Here is an 18,431-nt window from a genome sequence, read left to right as displayed (position 1 = left end):
TGTAATCAGGCGGTTTACGTTTTTTTACGGTTTAAAGTTCAATTTGTTGACTGCATCTGTGCTTCAAACAAAATGTGGCATACTTTTTGTTATCATTATTATTTTAATTGACAGCACGTGAGCCTGCTGTTTACAAACATACACAAGCGCGGATCAGCTTCATTAGAGAGCTCACAACACAGAGATTGAAAATAGCGGCGTGTGCATTAGTGGCAGTAAACACTTGTCAAGCTATCATCACGAATGACTCTTAATTCACGCAAACACACAGTTATAGTTGGAGGCAGTTCTTCAACACTTTTCCAATTTGGAAAATCTTATTAACTTTTGTCAGAATTGGCTTTGCCCCCTCTTCTTGTAACGATGAATGCGAGGGGGGGGGTGACAGTTTAAAAGTACTCATCGACTCCTGAGAGACTTATCCCTGCTGCACATGAAGCCCTGAACTTCCCTAAACAAACAGCAGCCCACACTTCAAATACATAGCAGGACTATTAGGTAATCTTTTTCTTTGTTCACTCGGCCTCAGCCTGGTGACTAACCTCAATCTCCCTGTTCCACCTTCTGCCTTCAAACTGACAACACAGTCCTGAACGCTGCCAACCCTAAAGGAGTGCACCATGATGAATGGCTCGGAATTATCTCCTAATATAAACATGCTCTCATATGTGTTTGGACAACTTGTATTTGTTGTGCTATGATGACAAGAGCCATATGGATTTAAAGAAGAGAGGATGTGTGCGGAGTGAGGAGGCGGCACAAGCGCTCTCTGTTTTTGGGACGGGACAAATCTGAGGTTTCCTCTTGGATATCTAATATCCTGCGAGGTACCAAACAGCCTTACAGTAGTCTAGTGTCTGGGATTGACTTTTTGCAGGAGCTCGGTGCATGCGCCTGAATTGATGCAATTGGTATATGGTTTGTGTGAGTCGCTTCCAACAAGGCCTGCTAAATCAATCAATCTGCAAAGTAATATGTCTAATGCCAGATGTAGCACTCATAGTAAAAAAAGGAGTCTTAAATGATCTGCTTCGGGGAAGAAGTGGATCCAAATAGTTTGAAACCGTGATCAGCCAAAGCACTGCAAACGTATCAAGCCGTCAGAATGCTCCTCGCTCTATTTGCGAATAGCTCTTATTATCTTAGGTGGCTTCTCTGAGCATGTGAGCTGTGTTAAGACTATAAACTATCCCGTCTGTTTACTTTCTGAGATTCCAAGGACGATGCATGACAAATGTTTTTTAGCAGGTAAAAAGACTCTCAGTAGTTAAGCATCTTGACACAGCCGCGCACACACAGACTATGATTACAAACGCACGGCTTGCTACAAGGAGCTGAACTTTTCACACCTTTCAAAGCCACAAAATTGGACGGTTTTGTGGTTGTGCAGCTGCCGCTCCACGCTAATGCAAGGCGGTGTCATATGAAAAATATTCCTCTCCCCAAACCACAGGGCTGGTCATTAATGAAACACAGGCCGCGCAGTGAGGTCATGCAAAGTCTAGATTTCAGCAGCCACACTTAAAAACCGCTCAGAGAGAATAGAGCAACATGAACACAAATCAGATTCCGAGCTCCAAGGACGGGGAAAATAAATAAACAGAGAAAAAGGCACTGGCCCCTCTCACTTTTTCCCCCCGCGCTCTGCAAACAACGTCAACTGCAGCTCAGAAACAGCTCACAATGAGAGCAGACTAAACAATCTAGCCCGGGCCAAGGAAAATGCTAAGCAACTCGGCACACAGGATGTCTCACCCTAATTGCCAACTATCAAATCTCACAATGGAATCCATCCATTTTGGCAATATCTTCAAACTTGGCAACATGCATCTGCTTTTAACAGTGTCAATTGGGAGGACTAGAAAACATCATATGGATCACAATCTTCTTGTACTGTTGGGTCTCGTAAACAAATGATTCGAATCAAGGGTATTAAGATGCCAGAGTCAGCAGCACGGAGCTCCTGCCCCGCTGCGTACAGGGGGGTGGGCATATGAGCATGTAACTAGAACATTGGGAGCGCTACAGGGACTTACCATGTGGGACCAGCGTCTAAACAGGAAACTAATGGGACAGTCTCCACCTTGCGCCATGTGGCATTGTAGTATTTTCCAGTCGGTCAAAGCCGCACACACACCGAGACCCCGTGACTTCAAACAGCCAAAATAGCAGCGCATTCATGAAACAGAACAGAGCTACTGGGAATTAAAAGAGGCCGGGAGAACGAGAAAACACACACACACACACACAGGCACACACACGTACACACAAAAGGTAGCAGGCCTCAACAGCAGATGGTAAAATTAACATTTCAACAGTTCCTTCCTTTCATGTAGGTCTCAGCAGAACTTTTTCCTTTTTTTTCAAGGGGCTTGGGTTTTGGTAAGATACAGCGGTGGATAAGGCATCTGGAAAAGGGGCAAAAGAATATTGGCTCATAGCTCCTGATGGTCCACCTCTATGAAAAATTAAACGGGTCTGTTTTGCAGGTTTCCCCTCTCTGGAGTGCCCTAAGATGTGTTATGGAAACATCATCTTGGCAATTTATACTCCAAAGAACACCTGGTGATGAAAGAAAATAAACTATTCCTCTCGTTTTTTTTTATTTAAAACGCAACCAGTTGGAGTCAGTGGCCGCAGCCTTTGAAGTTCTCTTTCCGACGTTTTAATGTCCATCCATTTTTGGCTGATTTCGCACGAAGTTGACACCTGTTGTAGTGCTAAGTTGTTCACAAAGAGTCTGTCAGTTTTCATTTTGAAGTCTTGATATACACTTGAAAGGTGCTGTGGAGATATTATCAAGGGGAAGGATGACTGAAGCATCTGTAATAAAGACCCAAACAATGGACAGCCTCTCTTATTTCCTACGCTGTCCAATGGCGCGTCTCAGTGGTACCCATTAATTTGGACACAGTTCTGGCTAAATTACATGTGTTCCACCTCTGTGACATTTTAAATGCAATTAAAAGCTGGTTATGGACGTGCGCGCGGACTTCCCTGTGATGAAGGGAAATCACCGACGTGATTAACATGCAAACGAGCTCACGCTGGCAGACTAGATTGGGGTTTGAAAACCTCAATTACTTTTGTGTGATTATCTATTTACCAGTACACAGATTTCCATTTCTCATCTCCAGCGGAGCTCCCCTGCACACAGGCCTCAATTATGCACGGCACACCTTTATTTATGATGCGCCCGATGCTGAAATACAAGCCTGGCTTATTTTTCATTGTGATGTATTGCGTCTTTACAGGCTGCTTATGAGGCTAGACAGCGCCAACGCTTCCTAATGCAGGGCCATTTTCTATCTGAGCACTTAATATGAGCTTGACCCTCACTACCTCACACCCTCCCCCCATTCATCCATCCTTTTTAACACCGGGAAATCTAGTCATGTCCAGATTAACTCATTTGTTTTTTTTATTTTATTTTAGCCCAACTACTCACCGTACATCTGCCAAACAACACTCGCTGTATCTTTGTAATAATCTGAAAAAATACTGCTTAAAATGTTCATTTGAAATCGTAAAAGATGGATCTTGAAATATCACTGTCTGTCAGTAAATTGGAACAAAATATCGCTTTATGAAATCTCACATCCAAGTTTGGCACACTATTTTTTGAAGAAAGTGTTTTAATTTGTGTTAATGTACATAAACACAATTAGCCATGTAATTGAGCAAATATCAATAGAGCTATTAATGTATATTGATTACAGCTATATTGATATTTGCTCAGTTATACGGCTAAATGTGTTTATCTGCATTTCGCGTCATATGTTTTGACCAAACACACTTCTGTATCTGAGCCACACATGACCTGAGAAACAAAGCACTTGTATTAACTACATATTGTAAGCCAGGAGTCGCCGAACTTTTCACACAGTGAGGAAATTTAATGAAACATAAGCGACAAAGAGCTACTTATGCATCAAACATGTCTAATTATCCTATTTCAACAAAAATGATTTTCATTTTGTCCTTAAACTCTACTGTATGAACCTAAAAGTTTGCAGATTCTGTCAGAAATGTTCAGCACCAAAGTAAATGTATCTAAGATGTGACGAGCGAGCGACCAATGGGCTTTTACTATAATTATGAAACTGTGAATATTTGGTTAATGAAATGTACAATCAATAATCAAATGTTTTAAATGTAAGTGTTTTATGCTGGACAAGCATTAAAAATGAATACGATCATTAGAGAAAAATTAACCGCGATTAATCGAATTTCAAGTGTGATTAATCGCGATTCAAAAATGTATCAATTGACAGCCCTGCTATATTTACATTTTAAAATACAAGAGGTGTTGGGGTTTTAAGCTCATTTTTATTGTCTTTATTTTATTTTTTGTTTGTTTGTGTTTGTGTGTGTGTCTGTGTGAGTATGGGGGGTAATGACACAACTCATCTACTTGACCGGGTTAAATATGGAAACTGTCGGTAGTAAAGTGTGACAGTGGAGTTTGCAGAGGGCACTGTGAAGGGGGAAGGAGCCAAACATGAAGATTCCCAGATCCCCTATATCGAGTGGCAGTGCAGCGGAGGTGCGAAGTGTAATAATCTGCAGAAACACTCCAGGCCCTATAGTATGTATCACCGTGTTGGTGCAATTATGAAAGCGACACCTGGCAGCACAGGAGGAATGCAAGGAATGCGCTTTAATTAATTGAAATGGCTGGAGACTGAGAGATGTTTCTGTTATGTTTTTTATTTTTTTTTTACAATATAAATACTCTGTAGAAGGTTTAACTCCCCTTTTTTCAACACGGGGAAAAAGTTGAAAAATATACAAAAACATACAAAAAATTAATGAACTTCTTTCCCGTGCCAAAAGTGCGCTCGCTTTTTAAGTCTTTTGGAAGTTGCATGATTTATAGAAAGAAAAAAAAGTTGAATATGATTTTATTGTTTGTCAGTATTCCCGCCCGTTCTCTCAGTGCCCAGGGACAGGAAGAGAAGAGACGACACACAGATCAGTGGCACTGCTTTTTTTTTTTCTTTTTCTTTTTTTTTTTTTTTACATTGTGCCCGGCATACATAAAACATGCCCTGTTGCTTCAGCTGGAGCAAAAAGGAAAACAGTGCCATCAAGTGAAATTTCCGAGGATTCCTCAAACGCCTCGGTGAACGGATCTATCACCCCATCAAACCTGTGCGAAAAAACCCCCCTCCCAAAAAACCTGGGATTTTCATCGTAATGACAGTGTGCAGACATTTTCAACTCATCTGTGAGAATATGCGGCTTCCCAATAAGAAATCTTTTTTTTTAAACGTTTTTACATGGGATGGATACATTAGACACCAGATCACATCCCACTGAAGCTGCGAGATGATAAGGCAAAAAAAAAAAAAAAAAAATGAACATGGTGCTTTGCTGACTCCATTTTCCGAATCCAATTCAATACACCAAGAACAAAAGGTATCATTACTACTATTTGAACTCGGGTGCCAGGGCACGGCAGGTTGTTGGAGTAGTAGAGTAAGGGGAGGAAAAAAAAGGAAAAAGGCATGCCATACCGAGTGAAAGCAGTGACGGCTTGAATCATGAGTGAGAGAGAATAAAAGAGGCAGAGAGACAGAGAGCTTCGATAATAGTAGATAATGGACAATTAACTCGGGCTAGTAGTGCAGGCTGCACTGAATAGCAGCTTGTGGTGCGGCAAGTCCCCGATCACCACTCAGCCATATTCACATTGGGAATACAGGCGATATCAAGCTGCAGGCTAACGGGCCTCCGAGGTGTACACGCTGCATTAGCAATCTACACAATGCCTTCAAACAATGCTTGATACCAACAAAGTGTCCCGAAGTGCATACGCAAGCACTCTGCCGACGGGAAGTGCCTGGTGCCATAACCTTGTCCATTGTTTCACGTCCTTTCACCATCAAAATAAACCCAGGAGTCGTGAATCCATTAAAAAAAAAAAAAAAGGTGACATCGCGCAACGCCAGGATATATGCCCACAGAAATTAGCATAATTAAACCTATATAAAAGCTAATTGCAAAAATAAATGAGCGAATGTCACCACAGAAACAATGCATGTGTTCATATCAGGGGCCTCAGAAGTGTTTTTACTGCCCACCCCGCCCCCCTCCCCCTTCAAGCTTCATCTAAATCTATTGATCTGTGAAACACGGGGACCCAGGGGAGGCAATTCACTTAATATCATACATCTAATGATGAGATGAATAACGATTATACCATTTGGTAATTAAACGTCTTACAAACCATTTAACTGACTGTGCGTCAGGAGGGGTCAGCGGAGGTCGCCGTGATGTTTTTCATTTCTCACTCGGAGCTGAAGCAGGAGACACACACGGGAGGGACGGTTCGGGCGCTGATGGCTGAAAACAGCGCTTGGCACGACGGTAAAAAAAAAAAAAAAACACACTTAATGACTGCGAGCAGCTATGGCACTAATCCCTGTAACGCTGTCAGGACTTTGAAGGTAAAACAGTTTAGAGGGGGCTAAAAGAGCATAGAGAAATAGCGTGAGCCAAACATCGCTTTTTCCGGATGTTTTCGGGGATAAATCTTATTAGCCTGCTTATGTGTCCTCCCACCTGAGTGGATAAGTACATGTAAATAATCCTTATTTATTGGTAACACTCTCAAGACATGACAAGGGGTGTGTGAAATGAGACGGGTTTATGTACATGCAGAAAGGATGTACATATAGGTGTGGTTAACATATGCTCTGTCAACATCCGTGGCCCTAATCCCACATTATTTATGCCACTCTTATGTTGGTTCCCGGACAGAAAGGCTCAGCTAACCAACACGGCAGGAACCGGAAAGTCAAGTGAAGAGTTTGAGCCGGCAATTTATACACACAACCCCTCTTATCCTTGAAGTTCTAACAAAGGCTTTATGGCTGGCCAGCATTTAGCAAGGAAAATGTGTCATGTTCCAAGCTCCTTATTGAATGATAGCTGGTAAACATTGTCATCCCAAAGACGAGACGGGATTGGCGCCTACTTTGCTCAATGAAAGGAACAGGGGAGCGGGAACAATGGCCAAATGGAGGACAGTATCACAAGGGTCCAATGTCTGTGTGATGAATATGTGCGAGATTATAAGCCATTCCATCATTTCCATAATGCAAAAACTCCTCTTCTTTCTTCTCCTCCAAGCCGCCGACTATTCACTAAATAAATGAGAAAACTATCACCGTCGCAGAAATATGTGACAAAGGCAGTAGGAAGGAGAGAGTGAGTTTTGAATGACCCTGTGCCTTTGACAAAGCAGGCCTCTGTCCGGAGACATTCAGAGCCAGCCGAGTGAGTAAGACCTGCTAGAGTATTTATCACCGCGCACAATGCAAATGTATTACCATGTCACCTATACCACTTTGCGGCGCAGAATGGGGTCCGCAGTGAATACAAGGGACTTTCATATAATACAAGCAGAAAATAGGAACGTCCAATACTGTAAGACCAGAGACCTGAAGAGATGGTTCATTCAGTGGACGCAGCTTTAGAAGTGCATACATATTCAAGCAATATGCTAATGAGTGGTCTTTGGGCTAATATTATTTGAATTTAATGCACATTAGTTCATGTGAAAAGTTAAGGGGGTTTAATTAATGGAGGGGTGATAAAAAAAAGTCAAGTTTGCAGATTGGAATTCCCAGAACAATGAGGGCATATAAGCTCGCTAAAATATTTGTCACTTACACAGGCTATTTTTCTTTATTGTGGGCCGATAGAGCATGAATTCCTGAGCATGTCAAAAAAGAAAAAGTAAGTCTCTAGCCCATTCCTGTGCGGAGTTATGGATTTTTAAAGAAATAACCGGTTTGCTCACTCCAGCCACTAGGGGGCAGCTTAAATTTAAAAAAAGGATAGAATTCCACACGTGTCCAGCAGAGGGCACTGACAGTATAAGAGATCAGGATATAAACAGAATATTATAGCCACGTGGTAAATGGTCAGTTTGCCCCAGGGCGGCTGTGGCTACAATACTAACTTACTGCCATCGAATGTGAAGTGAATGAATAATGACTTCATGTAGCTCTTTGAGAAACAAGCACCATAAGTTTAAGCCGTTATTTATGAGGCCACAGTCCTTTACAATATATATGCGGCCCGTGACCCGCCGTGGGGGCTGAATTTCGGCACTCGATCCAAACGACTTCGACACCCCTGGACCTGACGATATTGGATACTGTCAACTCTCAGGTATAAAGATGACAGTAAACCTTTGTTCTAAAAGTGCTTCATCATATCCTAAAATACCACACAAGCTGCATAATGCTAATAAATGTACAGACGATAAATATCGAGCCCAAAAATATATCGTTTATCTGTTATGTACTGAACGATAAGCCGATATAGTAATTATCGTGACAGCCCTCACATTGACCTGCATAACCCTCTGCATGAGTTGAGTCAAAAGAAGTTCAAGTATTTAAACTCAAATTCCTCAAAAAGTTGCTGAGAGCCTTGAATCCTCTTCCCAGGGAAGTTTAAGAATAACAGACATAGCCCGAGAGTGCACGCATCATATAGCATTGCATAAATGATCAACTTGTTACAAGCACCCACTTGCCTGGAGGTCTTTGAATGCTGCTGTTACATTTCTAGAGGGCTCCTCAAAAAACATTAAACTTGTGAAATTCTTGAGCCATAGACAATATCTGCGGACCTCACTCGCCTCGCACCTCATCATCACTGACACGATTTCAACCGATCGCTCCTCATTCGCCGCATCTGTTTGTGCATGCGGGTGAGCGCGCGTGAGTCATCTTCCATATAACTGCAGCCTATTCCAGAGATTTCTCCCAAGCTAACCCAGTTTATTTACTTTATCTACAATATAATGCTTCACTGAGCATTAGCAACTTCGCGACACAAGTTTCAATCAGTTATCTAGACGCGGCCTGTGCGTGATTGTGCCCGTGTTCAATCAGGTGAGGAGGAGAGATGAGCGCCGCCCGGCACAGAGACAAAAAAGGACCTAAAAATAATACGAAGTCAAAAATGGACAAAAAGAAAAGAAAAAGAGGGCTGGAAAGAAAGCAAGGCAAGACAGTCAGGGAAAATAAATGTGAAGAGCATGCGGGAAGGAAATAACATGAAAAATAAAAGAGTAAAAATGAAAACCAAAAGAGGGAAGAGTGGATGGGCAAAGAAATTGATAGGAAACGATGGAAACACGGCGTAAGAGAAAGAGGAGAGTCAAATTCAGGAAGGCATGCTGCTCTCTCCGGGTTAAGATGGTGCAGGTCTTGTCCAATAAACACAGGTGAGCGGCTCGACAGCTCAGGACCACCGCGTTTGACTGACAGCTCTGAGCTCCTGCTGACCACCGGCTTTATGTTACACGACACCAGCACTGCAACTCAACTGGCACAAAAAAAAAAAAAAGAGAAGGGTCTGCCCGCGCCTCCCAAAGCAATACACACACACACACACACACGCATACAAGCAGCGAACACAACTACTTAAAGCAGCATCCACGCATCATGAACACAAAGTTGCAAACACGAAAATACCCCACATGTATCCCGGACAAGCCGTGGCATTTCCCTTCACAGGTGAGCGGGAGAGGGGAAACACCCCGGCGCTCCGGTTAGAGGGGAGAGGGAGTGAAGAGGAGAGTCGGGGGGGGTAGTGACCAATGTATGCGCGGTGCCGACTGAATCTTTTCCACATGACGGGCCTCGGGCTGTTTTTGTCAACTGCACTCTTGAGCAGCGAGGAGTCAGGTAGTGTGACCACATGATTGCCCAAGAGGCTCCCAGCGTGGTGTGAGTGGGAGAGCGCAGGGTGAAGGGGGGGAACAAGGGAAGGAGGGGGGGAAGAGGAGAGAAAGGCAGGAGTGTTTTGGGGGGGGGGTCTCGGGGACAGGAGCGATGCAGCACGCATGATGAGGTGTAATCACAAACCCCATTCACAGTGCAGTGGAGTTTGTCAACATACACACATTCACATTCCACTGTCTGTCAGCTCTGTGACCCAAATCGAGCCTGCTGCTGTGTGTTCCTCTCCACTCACATAGACAAGCACACACACACACACACACACACACACACAGACTTGCTGGCCATTGAGCCCCCCCTCAACCAGGCAGGCAGGTAGCAGAGGCAGCGCTGTCTCGGCTTGTGGTATGTATGCGGTGAAGAAGCCAGATTCCAAAAGCTCTTGTACGATGCCGCTGTTGCTGGTATCTCTTTTCAAGACGCGATCAAATGATCATCGCGAACAAAAGACTTGGCCTGTTGCCTCTGGAGTAAAAGCTTTTTCAGTGGCTGTGACCGAGCGCTTGGATTGGAGGCTGATCCTGCATGGAAAATGAGGGGTGTGGAGGAAAATACACAATAGTGGACAGTACGATTGAGTCATATCATCGTAAAAAGCCTTATGATTGCAGTCAGAATTTTGCATATTCTAACTGTAATCCTTTTGCGGTCACAGCAAATAAGTGTAGCTATAAAAAAAATCACTTGGTTAGGGTTGCAACTAACGATCATTTGGTAATCGATGAATCAACAGATTATTTTCATGATTGTCTTACTTTTTTTTTTTTTTATCACAAAACGCTAAAGTGGCATCGCTTGAGGACATTTGATAGAGTAAACTTAAAGTAAATCTTTGTTGGAGGCTCTTGGCGCTAATTCTGCTTCTGATTGGATGAGACACAGACAGATATTTATTCAATTTTCAATGTACAAATCACTACAGACCCGAACTTTAAAAACAAAGTAGGTTTCCATAAAAAATACACAACTTTCATGTCATTTTTGCTCTCTTTGAGTCTGTGTTTACTAGACAACGATTAATTGATTACTAAAATAGCTGGCGACTATTTCAAAAATCGATTAGTTGCCGATTAATTGATTAGTTGTCGATTAATCGATTAGTTGCTTCAGCCCAACACATTATGCTTTCTTCTGTGGTACATTATGAGTTAATTACAAAAACACAAAACAAATGCAGCCTCTTACATTGATACATGGACAGTATTAGGAAAGCCAAATGTGTTTCATAAACTTAGGCCTGTCACGATAACAAATTTGAAGTTCAATATATTGAGGCAGGAAAGTATCACGATAAACAATATTATTGTCTCTAACGATACTATACTGTCAACTCTCAGGCATACAAAATTACAGTAAACCTTTGTTCTAAAAGTACATAATCATATCCAAAAACACCACACAAGCTGCAATGCTAATGCTAATAACATCGAGCTAATGCTAATAACATCGAGCCCAAAACGGCATTGTTTATCTGTTATTTATTGAACGATAAGTCGATATAGTAATTAGCCCTACATATACTCATATACATCTGTTTCAAAATGTATGAGACAAGTGAGAAATTTGATCAAATGTAAATTAGAGTGGAAGTAAACCAGTGCAAGGCGAAGTATGCAGTGACTGAAGACCGTGACAACATCGACAGTAAGTACTCCCAATCAGCGCAGGTCAAAATACCTCCACTTTCTGTCCCGATGACAATACTCCAATAAAACACTGCACTGTGAAGGGCTAACATAAACTGGCCTGAGTACAGCGGCTGAAAAATTAGCCCGCATGACAGCTTGGTGATAACACACAAGTTCAATCTGTCAAGACAATCAGCATTTAGACCTTGGGCGAAGAATGCGCGGCTGTGTGCGACCGATTCATTGGACACGATCACCTGCGCGAGGACTCGACTCGTAATTCTTCCCACCTGAAATCCAGGGGTTCATGCTGGTGTCAGGGCGCTCTGGTGTCATGCCTGCTGCGGCTTGGGTTTCACAATAATCCCAGCCACTTGGAGGGATGCCATTAAGTCCAGCTACAGCGCTCGGGACTTCTGCAATTAAATCTCACAGGAAGAGCATGCCAGATCACTGTTTGTTTGCTTAACTGGATCGAAGGGATTTACACACAAACAGCACCGTTCATAACTTTTGCAGGCACTGTAACACTCTTGACGCTTGAAGATTCCTCCTCTTGCTGCATCTCTGCCTATTTCTATCAATTCACAAGTTTCCTGTTGTCTTTGCAATTAGTCATTTCCACGCCAAGTCATCTCAAATTTGCAGCGTACAGAAACTTTTGAAGGGGCCCCAAAGTATGCCGAGGCCGTAACCTTTTTGGTTTTTTTCTTTTACTTTTTTTTTTTCCATTCCCAAATCACAACACCTTCTCCCGGGCCCATGCGCACAATCAAAACATATTTCAGTGGATTCGACAACTTTAAACAGACATGGGGCGACTATAGAGAAAGAAAAACACCGACAACCATATAGATCAATACAGGGAGGCAGACTAATGGGACAAAAAAACCTCAAGATACCCTCCTATTCTCACGGCAACTACACACTCTGGACACAAACATCTCTTTGGTTGCTTTTTTTTGTTCTTCCTATCTCTACTGCACTAAAGAATACATACACAAGAGCTTAAATTGCAACACTGAATGTGTGTCGGTACAATGGCTTATTTTTAATAATCATAAATTACTGTGTTGGTTATAATAATAACCACCTGCAACTGAGCCTTAAAGAGACTATACAGAATTTAAAAATGTTAAAATTAAGTATTTTCCTCCCCCTACATGTTCCAATAATGTCCTAGTGTGTAGAATGAGCCCAGACCTGTTCACAAATCCTGCACTGTAACTCAAAAAGGTGTTAATTCGGGTCCGAAGTGCCGTCATGCACAAGCTTAATATAGAAGCTGCGGTTACACGTATGACCTGAGGTGGCAGTAGTGAGTATAAAATGGCAAACTTGCATCTCTAGCCCCTTTAAGAACAGAGTTGTCAACTGCCATGTAATTGATATTCAGTACGTCTGATACCCATAACGCAGGTATAAAGTATAATCATTCACCAGAAACAAAGTATAAAGCTATCTTTTTTTCCGGACTATAAGTCACACTTCTTTTCATAGTTTGGCTGCGACTTATACTCACTATACTTACTACTATACTCACTACTATATTAAAATCTATAATTCCACAATGTTTGTTACTTTCACACAGCCGCTAGAGGGCGCTCTGGCTTGTGTATCAGTATCTACTACTCCCGTACCACTGAAGATTTAAAAAACTGTAATCGAGCAGCAGAAAGAAAGTTTAGAGCGAGCAAGAAACTTGTGAGAGAAAAGCGGAGGTTACTATTACTGCAATGAAGAAAACAAAAAAAGCTAATCGCGGACTAAAAGCTCGATGACCACAGCTAGAGGGAGGAGTTCGCAAATGTGCGCTTGAAGAACGTGATGCCGGGAGAGGCTTGCCAACAGTGCAGTTGCACCTCCATGCCCAGGTAGTTGCCAAGGCTGGTGCAACTTATACTCCGGAGCGACTTATAGTCCGGAAAATGTTTTTGTTTGTTTCATTTAAAAAGGAAGACAGTAAGCTAAGCAAGCCTACAGTGAGACAGAGAAATGCAGTAAATTGCTGGCGAATGAATGAAAACTGATGTGGTCACCTCTGAAAGGAAACAACTGAAAGTAATAATAGAAGATATACATTAAGTTCCACAGCGATATCTCAAAAGAAAAATGTGTTAATGTCAAGAGTTAAAATAGTGGGGGCAGATTTCCAGCCGTTTTTTTCCCCGTTTCTCATAAATAAAGCACTAGGGTGAAACATGAGGAGTACACATGGAGGTGTGAAAAATATGGTGAAAAAAAGCTACATTCCAGAGTCTATTAAAAACAAGTGAGCTCTGCATCCAGAACCAGGCATGCCATCATCGTTCCTTCAACGGTGGGCCCAATTTGCTCACAGAGCGATACTATCAAACCCCACAAACCAAAGCTTATTAAATTCAAATATGAAAAACTCGTGAAACTTTGAAAAAAAACTTCCCCAACTGTTTCGACACCTCTCTCTCTCTCCCCATGTGTGAAGACAAAACAGTGGACCAGCAAAACCTCGGAGTGGGACCGAGTGCCAGAGGAAGGAAGGAAGCGAGGGAAAGTGGACCTTTGATGAGTAAGAGTTTTTTGTTAAGCGAGAAGGCTTAACTTTAAAATATTCTGGGTGGCAGTGAATAGGGGATTGACCAATGGGCCTGATCTCAGCCACACACTGGGGCACTGGGGTTAATGGTGGATAAAGATTAGGGGAAAAAAAGGGGGTTGCTTTTGCCTGATTTCTGTCTCACCCCCGCACCCTACCCCACAGCGCTCACCTTCTGCATCAATCCCAAATGGGACACACAATGGACTCCTGCCAACAGGGGGAACGATCTGAGTTCCTTTGATTTCTGCCTATAGCCCCTTGACAGCTCCAAGTGCCCAGGCTAAAGACCCGTGGAGGTTTTTGCCCACGACACTTAGCGGGCTCGGCAAGAAACCATAGGGGAATTGGAAATGGGAATGACAAGGGGCCTGTGATCTATGACAAGAAATCAATTGCGGACTGGAAATGTGAGCGGAGCGCTGTTCAGTCCTACAGCTTTAAAGGAGTCAAAGATATGCTTAATTGCAATGGGTTTTTTATATGTCAGCGCAAGGAAGTAGAAGGGAGCATGCGGTGTTGGGGCAATTACGTTCTCCTGCGATGATTAGAAGGATTTGTTTTAGGCGAGCAGATAAGCAGTTAGGGTTCATCTTTGAAGATTTAACAAATGAACAAGTAATATGACCCTCGATTGGTAATAGACGCGGTTCTTATATGGAGCTACAGGTGAGGCTGGAACTAGCCATGAATACTCAAAACCAAAGAATAATATAAGCCACTTTTTAAAACATGAAATACGTACCCTTGTTTCGAAGAAATTTTAAATTGTCTCTTTGTAATGACAACTATATATGTCTCGTGCTGGTATTGCAAAAGAGGCTTAGGTACTGTTGGTATCGAAAAAATGAAAGTATCGAAAGCAGGTATAAAAAATATATATATAAAGTCTTAAAGATTCAAGTTTTGATGCAGTTGGTCATGAAAAATTGAGGAAAAAATTGGAAGAAAATAGGTGACAAAAGGTGACAATTTTTTTGGGGAAAAAACAGGAAAAATTGGGGGAGAAAATGTGACACAAAATGGGGGAAAAGGGAGGAAATTGGGGAATGAAATTGGAGAAAAAAAGGGAAAAAATTGGGGGAAAATGTGAAAAAAAAATTGTGGGCAAATGTGAAAAAATTGGGGGGAAATGTGACAAAAATTGGGGGGAAATGTGAAAAAAATTGGGGGGGAAAAGTGGAAAAAATTGGGGGAAATAAATACAGAAAAAAGTTGGAAAAAATTGGGGGAAAGTGCAGCATTTTGAGAAAACTGGAGAAAAATGTATTCAAAATGGTGAAAAAAATTGGAAAAATGCTGAAAGTGTTTTTCCTGCCCTTTAGTAGTGAAAGGAAATGTCTTGGTTGTTTCACCTCAAATACGTAAATGATACAAATACAAAAGAAATGAAATGGACAGAAAAGGTACACATTTACAATATGGTTCAATATGACACATCTTTTAGTATAGGTATCGGAAAAAGTGTTGTTCAGGCATCGGTATTGAAAACCAAGTATTGTTATAAAACCGGTATCGGAAATAAAATGAATAGTACCCAGCCCTATATATATCTACGTGTCACTACATGGTGTATTCCTGGATTCACAGGTATACAGTGTCAGTCAGTGTTTGTATGTGCAGTGGGTACAATGTGGAGACATAAGATTCTTCTCAGTCATTGCGGTCTGGCTTGGAGACGCATTGCACACCTTTTGTTACAAGCAGAAGATGTGTGACCTGATTGAAATGTTTTTACCTCCCTAATTAGGATGACCTTCCTGACTCGCCCATTTCTATCTATCCAGGCTTGGGATAGGCGTGGATTATCCTCCTCTGCAACCAGGCTGTAATGACTGAGAAGACCGAGAACGCTGCAGTAGTCACAACACAAAGCATGCTGGGAGATATAAAATTGTAATTACTTACAGAGTTCTAGTCTTCTTTACAGTGCGTGTCTTCTGCTTGTCCTCACGGGCGCAGAGAGGGCATATTTCACCCTACAAAAAAAGGGAAAAAACCTGTCAAGTCGAACATCAAGTTGAGTTGAATGCAAATGACTAGACAAAAGTTATGCTCCGCTTCTGCAGTTAATTAAAGAAACAACTGAATAAATCAGCAAATCTATACCCGCCGCAGAGATTTGTCAGCAATAATATATATCATAACTTTTAAGCTCGAGTAGATTGAAAATCCCTGGGGTGTGAAGACCAAACAGGCACAACTGAGAGGTTGCCCAGTGGAGGGGGAATTCTATCAAGGTGGACAAGATGAAGATTTGTTACATTTGAAGGGAATGGGGCTCTCTTGACCTCCGCGAGCCACCGCTATCACCTACACAGTTGAACTAACAATATGATAACACGCTGGCCTTGGCAAAACGGAAGAGCAAAATAATACCCCTTTATCAAATGCTTTTATTGCTTTGGTATTGAGATAGTGTGATACTTCATCATTGTGTTTATTTAACCTCATAACCCCCGCCTTAATCAAGTGTATTTTCTCCAGTTCAGCATTGCCCAAATCTAAAAGGTCACAGCCTATAGGCCAGTGTAATGCCTCATTTGAAAGCAAAGACCGACAAAGCTCATCTAAATGGATCTTTTTCCTAGCGTTGTCATGACATTTTTGCCGCATTGTCATCTTTTTTGTCACTTTTTTGTTGCTCTTTTGTCACATTTTGTTTTCATCTCATTTTTGTTGCTATATTAACACTTTTTACATGATGTTTTTAGATTTGGGTTGGGGTGGGCCATATCGTATCGCGTATCGCATATCGTTAGCGCGATATAATTTTTATTTTTTATTTTATTTTCTATTGTTGTAATTTTTTATATTGTTGTGGACACGATATAATTTTCATGTTACGCTCAGCTCCATCAGAGCAGCGTAAACACTGACTGTAGAACACGGGGACAGGTGCTTGAAAAGTAAAATGAAATGAAGGATGTAAACTGCTTTTCAAGGAAATTAGTATGGCGCTAAAAAAATAGAATAAACTATGACTGAATTAATCTTCCCAATAGGCTTGAGGCTGAGATTTGAGGTCATTTGTCCGTTGTCAATTGCCTCTGCGCATAACTTCAAATCACAACAACGCCGCCCAAGAAGCGACTTCCTGTTTCGATCCAGCACACCAAAATTAAAGCACACAGCTCGACTCATTGATTAGTTCAGCAGGCAACATTACAAGAATATAATTAAATACACACATTTTAAGTGTTTTGTCTGTTAATAGTTAGGCAGAAAGAAAGTTGAACTAATGAACTGCTTAACGAATTAATAAGATGGTGCTTTTACTTTGGTTTTCTTGATCGAAACAGGAAGTCACTTCTTGGGCAGCATTGCTATGATTTGAAGTTATGCACAAGTCAATTATATCGTCAAATCGTGATATTTCCTTTTATATATATCGTGATATAGATTTTAGGCCATATTGCCCTGCCCTAATTTGTGTGAAGCCTAATTGGAGAAAATGTTCTCGGTTCAGGTGGGGGTTAAGAGGGGACGGCTTGACAAATAGTTTTAAAGATACATGGGCTGTATTAATTGCAATCAAATGTGACAATTGACAAGCAGCAAATAGCAAACATGCTTGTGACTAATGCAATGTAAAGCATCTCACAAAACCGATGTAGTATTGTTATTAAAGTTAACGCTTTGACTGCATTGTCGCTCCTAATCCCAGTCGTCAAAACCTCTTTGAAATGCATGTGATTCTTGAGTTAGTTTAGCTGCTTGTGCTAAATGTACATTGTATTCATCTAATCATAATTGCAATACCCTTCTCCCCCTGAATTGTGCAGGCATGGCTCAAATGCTTACCTTAAGGCGGAAGAGTTGAGAGAGAGATGTCCAACGCTGGAATGAGGGATGACCGTCACTGTCAGCTCCCTGAGAAAACAGAAAGTATCATATTAGTTCACGTGTAAAGTTTGAGATGCGCATGGTGCAGGCAAGCATGGGCTAGCCGCCTTACGTAACTGTTTTTCTGTACGTCTAGTAGGTGAAAGCTATAAAGTTTAGAACAACAAAGTGCACCTGGATTTCGCAGAGAAGCCGCCGGAGCGTGTGTGTGTGTGTGTGTGTGTGTGTGTGTGTGCCTGAGCGTGTCACTGTACCCTTCACTCACACACACACACATTTTCAGTCTGTGCTCTCTCTCTCTCTCTCTCTCTCAAGTTAAAAGGTGCAATGCCTTGGAGGCTGAAGCTCTCAACTCCACGTAAATCACAGTGTTAACCTGACACCATTGATTTCTCATGTACGCCCATTCAGCTGTCTGCATCAAAGTACACATGCAGTGGCATCTATATAATTTAGAGGCCATTAGTATTGATGATTTTCAAGAGTTAGTCACACCACCCCAGTCAAGTGTACTGTAAAACAAGAGTGGCTGCGGATTGCTAAGGACATTTTGCCCCACGCTTTCCATCTGGGACATTAGGAAATAATTAGCGAGGGCAGGTTTACGTTGAGGGG

General features: G+C 41.9%; 1 protein-coding gene across 7 annotated transcripts in view; it reads right to left on the bottom strand.

Moving 5' to 3' along the window:
• foxp2 (forkhead box P2) overlaps nt 1–15,951 on the bottom strand; it is a gene marked incomplete at its 3' end in the record, with an annotated part of 93,362 nt that extends 77,411 nt beyond the window's left edge. For 6 of the 7 annotated variants that reach the window (XM_079552415.1, XM_079552420.1, XM_079552421.1 and 3 more), the window contains exon 1: nt 15,875–15,951. The remainder of the gene's footprint in view (nt 1–15,874) is intronic. The other variant, XM_079552419.1, reaches the window with a different exon arrangement.
• Nucleotides 15,952–18,431: the final 2,480 nt, after the last annotated feature.

The sequence above is a fragment of the Gobius niger genome (assembly GCF_951799975.1).
Source record: "Gobius niger genome assembly, chromosome: 2".
NCBI classification, from domain to species: Eukaryota; Metazoa; Chordata; class Actinopteri; order Gobiiformes; family Gobiidae; genus Gobius; species Gobius niger.
This window is presented reverse-complemented; position numbering and strand designations above follow the sequence as displayed.